This window comes from Colius striatus, chromosome 9, assembly GCF_028858725.1.
Source record: "Colius striatus isolate bColStr4 chromosome 9, bColStr4.1.hap1, whole genome shotgun sequence".
NCBI classification, from domain to species: Eukaryota; Metazoa; Chordata; class Aves; order Coliiformes; family Coliidae; genus Colius; species Colius striatus.
Window position 1 is genome coordinate 20,664,923 of NC_084767.1, and position 6,744 is coordinate 20,671,666.

Sequence of the window (6,744 nt, forward strand, 5' to 3'; positions counted from 1 at the left end):
GAACTGACTGCAGCGTATCTCATGTGACAAAGTTGCATTTTAATCCATAGTTATAGTGCTAAGCAGTACAATCTAAAATGTCTGGTGTCCAGAGAGTGTGTTAATGTGAGTAATGGAGCATAGAAACTGATCTTTTTTCCTGGCTGTTTGATGCAGTACTATCTACCTTTTGCCCTGAGGTGACAAACAGTGATAGAAAAGTGACTGCAAGGAAAGTTTGTAAGTACCCTGACTGAAAACAGACATGTCTTGATTACAAACATGATTGAATAATATTCACTGCAATAGTTGTTTACTTTTGTTCATCAGAATTTAAATGACAAGTGCAGTGCAGATAGTCCTGGTAAGCATGTAGTCCTTGTTCACAAAATTACAGCATGCATAGCAAGGCAGCAGGCTTTCACACCTCACTTGTACATATGGATTTTGTCTTACAAGGATTACGTTTGGTTCCACTTGGGGCTGTGATAGCCAATGAGTTTAATGTGACTGCAATAAAATCTGCTCTTCCCCCATAAGACACTTTCATTGGTGGGAGACTAAACAGCTAGATTTCATGTTGCAAAAGATGAGTTGTGGGTTGTCATGGTTTGTCCCTGCTAGCAAAGAAGCACTGTGACAATCTCTCGCTCGATGCCCCCCATTCACCCCCACTCTCATTAGGATGGCAGAGGCCCAGAGGAAAGAGATAGGCAAGGTTGTTGTGGATTAAGACAAGGGCAGGGAGGGCTCGATGCCAATTACAGTTCTGGGCAAAACAGACTCCAGTACTCGACTTAGAAAGTAGGAAAGTTTATTCTACTGCCTACAAGAAACAGAATGGAATAAAAGCAAAAAGGGAGTAGGATGATGAGAAAATTACAACCAGCACTTTAAGATCTCCCTCCCCCATCCCTCCTTTCTTCCTGGGCCAAGCTCACTGCTCCCGATATCTCTACCTCCTCCTCCCTCAATGGCTCAGGGGGGCAGGGAATGGGGGATGTGGCCAGTCTCTCACATATGGGCTCTGCAACTGCTCTGTGCTCAGATGAAGACGACTCCTGGCATTCTTCCCCGATCCAATACAGGGTTCCACCCTCGGGATACAATCCTTAAGGAACTTCTCTGGTGTGGGTTCCTCCCAGTAGCTGCAGCTTCTGCCAATACAGCGCCCTTCACATGGAACACAGTCCTTAGTGAATATCTCTGGTGTGAGTTCTTTGCCACGGTTGCAGTTTCTGCAGTTACAGGGTCCTTCCCTTGGGACATGGCCTCTTCTGGGCATAAGTTTAATAAACTTCTTTGGCATGGGTTCTTCCCCACAGTTACAGCTTCTGTGAATATTGGGTCCCTTGCATGGGACACAGCCTCCTCCAGCCACAGTCACTGCCCCTGGCATGGGGTCCTCAGCAAAATGAGTCTCTGCCCCAGAATCAGGGTTTCTATCAAAATGAGTCACTGCCCCTGATATGATGTTATTATCAAGATAAGTCTCTGCTGCTGATGCGGGGTCTTTAGCAAAATGCAAACAAATCTCAGCTTCACCAGTTCTCTCCGTAGAATGCAGGGGAGTCTCTGCTCCAGCACACCTCCTCCTCTCTTTCCTCATTGACCTTGGAGTCTGCATGTTTGTTTCTCTCACTCTTCCCACTCCTTGCACCACCGCCAGCTGAAAAAGAAGAAGGGACAGAAGAAGGAAAAAACAGGAAGAGGAAGGAGGAAGAAGCCTCCTCTTCTGGCTTCTTCTTAAAAAGTGATCATGGAGGTGTCTAATTGGCTCAGCTCCAGAAGTGGGTCTGGCTTAGAGCTGGGGAGAATTTTGAGCAACTTCTTACAGGACCATCTTTGCAGCCCCTTCCCCCTTACCAGAAAAGGCTGCCATGTCAAACCATGACAGGGTGCATATTCTTTTGTGCTTATGTGCTTTGCAAGGGCAGAATGAGTAGTTGAGAGGCAGTACTTTCTTAAACCGTCATTGGGGGAAAAAATCTTGAAATGAAATCGTAAAAAGATCTGAACACCTTTAGTTTCCTTTGGCATGATGCTCAGATTCCAGGTTCCTGATCTCTCTTCACCCACTCCAAGCTGCTTTATCCTAATGCTTCTCTCATGTGGGTGGTAGCAATTACGCAGTCGTACAGTCAGCTGGATTAGGAAACAAATCTGTATTGAGATAAATTTTGGATGAAAGAGTGCTTCAGTTTTCAGATGAATTGCCTTGTCCAGCTTGTGTGGAGACCATAGAACTGCTCACTTGGATGACACAAAGGCTACAAGAGTGTATGTGAAGGATGGGGCTGTCCTTTGCAGCAGCAGTTTGGGCTTAGTTTGCATTCAGGTGGTAATGAATCCAATCTGCTAGTGAGAAGGCAGTGCTAGTTCTGAAGAGAGTTTTGCAGTGTGGACATCTCAGTGCTTGGGGCTTATGAAATAAAGATGGCAGTCAGGCTGAAATAGCTCCCTGTTGGAGTTGACCCAGTGGTTTCATATGAAAAGCTGTATTTTTCATCCTACTGTTATTATTTGTAAAGATCTGTATAAGAACTGCAGAAATGTATGTGTTCTTTATCCTGATAACATAAGGGTTATTTTCATTTTATTTGAAAGCACTGGTGCTACAATGATGGATACCTGTAGATATTTTGAGCGTCTGGTCCAAATATCAGAGAGGCCTGGTTTTGTTAAGGTTACTCTTTTTATGTCTATTATGTTTAAGGTAGTCTCTCGACTAATAAGAATTTCTCAGTGTTTGAGATCCAGGCCTTTGCATGTACAAATTTGTCCTTTTGATCCATCATCACCTTCAGGCAACCGTAAAGTATTCCTGCTCCAAAGGAAGTAGTGAATCTTCTTGTGTAGAATGTAGTGTAGCATAATGAAAAAAGTGTCTTAAAAGAATGTAACAGAGTACTGATGGTTATTTCTGTCATTGCTGCTAACAAAGGGTGATGCTGGAACAGCAATGTTGGACCAGGTAGTGCCATCTATGAGTTAACAGTACATTGTCTTTTTGGAAGTGACCCAGAAGCTACTGTTAGAGAGTTTTAACTATTGTATTCTTTGTTTGCAGTATGTGCAGAGTTGATTTGGGGAACATTCTGAAGCTAACGTGTTACGGTGTGGTCTGGAAAACTTCTTTAACTTTCAACAGTAATAAGTTAATTGAGATCTGAAATCATTTCTGCTCTGATCCACAGCAGGTAGCAGTTCTTTCTATACTCTTCATTGCCTGCTTTCCTGCTTCAAAACTGAATTCCGGGAAATCTGCCTATGCCTCAAGTAATACAGTATTATGACATCAGAGGAGGCTTTTGTGTGTTGTCAGTAATGTCTTTTTTTCCTCCTTCTTGCTCAGATCTGAATTGCTTTCTTGGGAGGTTATTGAGATGAAATGATATCAAATGCCTCTGAGGACCCTGAAGTCATGCAGCAGAAGTGTTTATTGTGCCTGAATTTCTTCATTTTATTTCAGAAATCCATTGACTCATGCCATGTATTTTTCTGTTCTGAAGAGCATTTCTTTCTTTGCAGCTTCTGATGAGCTTGCATGTAGCATGAACTATGTGTGCATAATTAGCGCAAGTGCTCAGAGGAAACAGCATGCCCTGTTTGCATATTGCCCACTGAGACCTCTAGGTATCACAGTAGAACTGAGAAGAACCAGGCAGATTCTTGCTTCTGTTATTCCAGCCTTCAGATTGTTGCTGAGCTGCAGTTCCTGATTGAATGGAAAATAGACTTGCTCCCTTTTCAAGAGACCAAGACAGTTGTTTTAAAGTCTCCAAAACTTATGGTTAGGCTGAATTGTAGTAACTAGATTATTTCATTTCATTTGGTGTGTTGCTATGCATCCTAGAAGTCATTAAGGAGAAAAGATGTTGTAGACAATATGCTGAGTGGTGGTCTTTGTCTTCCAGGTGAGCAATAGGAATCTGCGACTGATAAGCAGGCTGATCAGTATTGACATACTGCAGCTTGTGCTTCCTGACACTGCTACCTGACACAGGTCTGTGCTGTATGATGAAAACTACACTTTTTCTGCACTTTTCCTGCCATATTCCTTCCCCTTTTATTAATGCCTTTTCTTTAAATGCCTGTTTTTAATGCCCTTTTTAAATGCCTTTTTTAAATGCCTTTTTTAAAAATACCCTTTTAATGCTTTTTTAAATGCCTTTTTAAAATAATGCTTTTTTCAATAATGCTTTTTTTTAAATAATGCCTTTTTTTAATGGCTTTTTTAGTGCCACTAAAGCTAACTATAGAATTGATATTTTATAATTTGAATATTCTACTGAATCTGCTGTGTGCACATATCTGAAAGGTAAAGAATTTCTGTCTGATAGATTACTCTGCTGAATTTATTGAGTGAACACACCTGAAACTTAATAAATTCCTGTCTGATAGATACCCTGCTGAATTTATTGTGTGGACACACTGTAACTTACAGAATTTCTCTCTGATACTCCGCTGAATCTTCTGTGTGGACGCATCTGATACTTCAAGAATTTCTTTCTGGTAATTGGAGTAGACTTCTGTATTTATTGTGTGCACATCTCAAACATTGAATTTTCTCTGATAGAGTACTGTGCTGAATATGTTGTGTGTACTTCTCTAAACCTTACAGAATTTCAGTCTTGGAGTACACCGTTGAATCTGCTGTGTGCACACATCCGAAACTTACTGAATTTCTGTTTTCTAGAATACTCTGCTGAATTTATTGTGTGCACACATCTGAAACTTTCTGAATTTCTCTCTGATAGAGTACTCTGCGAAGTCTACTGTGTGCACTTATCTGAAACTTACAGAATTTCTCTTGTAATTAGAGTATCCTACTAAATCTACTGTGTGCACACATCTAAAACTTAGAGAATTTCTGTCTCATCAATTACTCTGTTGAAATTGTTGTGCAAACACAGCTGAAACTTTCAGTAATTTCTCTCTATTAGAGTACTCTGCTGAATCTGTTGTTTGCTCTTATCTAAGCCTTAAAGAATTTCAGTCTGCCAATAAGAGTATTCCTCTGAATCTGCGGTGTGTACATGTCTCAAAATTTAAGAACTTCTGTCTGATAGAATACTCTGCTGAATTTATTGTGTAGACACATCTTAAAAATACAGAATTTATGTCTTGTAATTAGAGTTTTCTACTAAATCTGCTGTGCGCACACATATGAAAGATAAAGAATTTCTGTCTGAAAGAGTCCTCTGCTGAATTTATTGTGTGGACACACTGTAACGTACAGAATTTCTCTCTGATAGAGTACTCTACTAAATGTGTTGTGTGCACTTTTCTAAACCTTACAAAATTTCTTTCTTGTAATTAGAGTATTCTGCTGAATCTGCTGTGTGTACACATCTGAAAGATAAAGAATTTCTGTCTGATAAATACTCTGCTGAATTTATTCTGTGGATGCATTGTAACTTACAGAATTTCTCTCTGATAGAATACTCTCCTGACTTTTTTCTGTGCACACATCTGAAAATTAGAGCATTTCTGTCTCATGGAGTACTCTGCTTAATTTACTGTGTGAACACAGGATAAACTTACAGAATATCTCTCTGATAGAGTACTCTGCTGAATCTACTGTGTGCACTTATCTGAAACTTACTTAATTTCTGACTTGTAATTAAAGTATTCTGCTGAATCTGCTGTGTGCACACACCTGAAACTTACAAAATTTCTCTCTGATAGAGTCCTCTGCTGAACGTGTTGTGTGCACTTGTCTAAACCTTACAGATTTTCTGTCTTGTAAGTAGAGTATTCTACTAAATGTGCTGTGTGCACACATCTAAAACTTAGAGAATTTCAGTCTCTTTGATTGCTCTGCTGAAATAATTGTGCACACTCCGCTGAAACTTCGGGTAATTTCTCTCTGATAGAGTACTCTGCTGAATCTGCTGTGTGCACTTACGTGAAACTTACAGAATTTCTTTCTTGTACTTATTTTCCTGAATGTGCTGTGTGCACAGACCTGAAACATGAGAATTTCCGTCTCATAGACTACTCTGCTGAATTTCTTGTGTGCACACATATGAAAATTATAGAATTGGTCTGAATGAGTACTCCTTTCAATATATGGTGTGCATAGAGTTAAACATACAGCATTTCTGTCTGAAAAATGGAGTATTCTGCTGAATATATTGTGTGCAGAAGCTGCAATTTAAAGATTTTCTGCCACAAAATTGAAGCACTCCATTGACTATATTTTGAGCACACATCTGAAAACACATTAGAACTTATGTCCAATAGAATATTCCTCTTAATACATTTTGTGCACAGAGTTAAACATACAGAATATCTGTCGGATATTGGAGTAGGCTCCTGAATTTATGGTGTGCAGATAACTGATAATAAAGGTTTTCTGGCTGAAAATTGGAGCACTCTGTAGAATTTATTGTGAGCACACATTTGAAACATAGAATTTCTGTCTGGTAGAGTACTCCTTGTAATACATTGTGTGCACAGTGTTAAAGATACAACATTTCAGTCGGATAATTTGAGTAGCCTGCTGAATTTATTGTGTGCAGATATCTAAATCTTAAAGGATTTGTCTTGATAATTGGAGGACTGTTGAATTTAGTGTGTGCACACAGTTAAACATACAGAATTTTCGTCTGAGAATTGGAGAACTCTGCTGAATTGTGTGGACACAATATATGAAAAGGATTACTCTATCAGACAGAAGTTCTAAATGTTTCAGGTGTGGGCTCAATAAAAATTTAACAGAGTATGCCGATTATCAGAGAGAGCACCTTTATGTTTTAG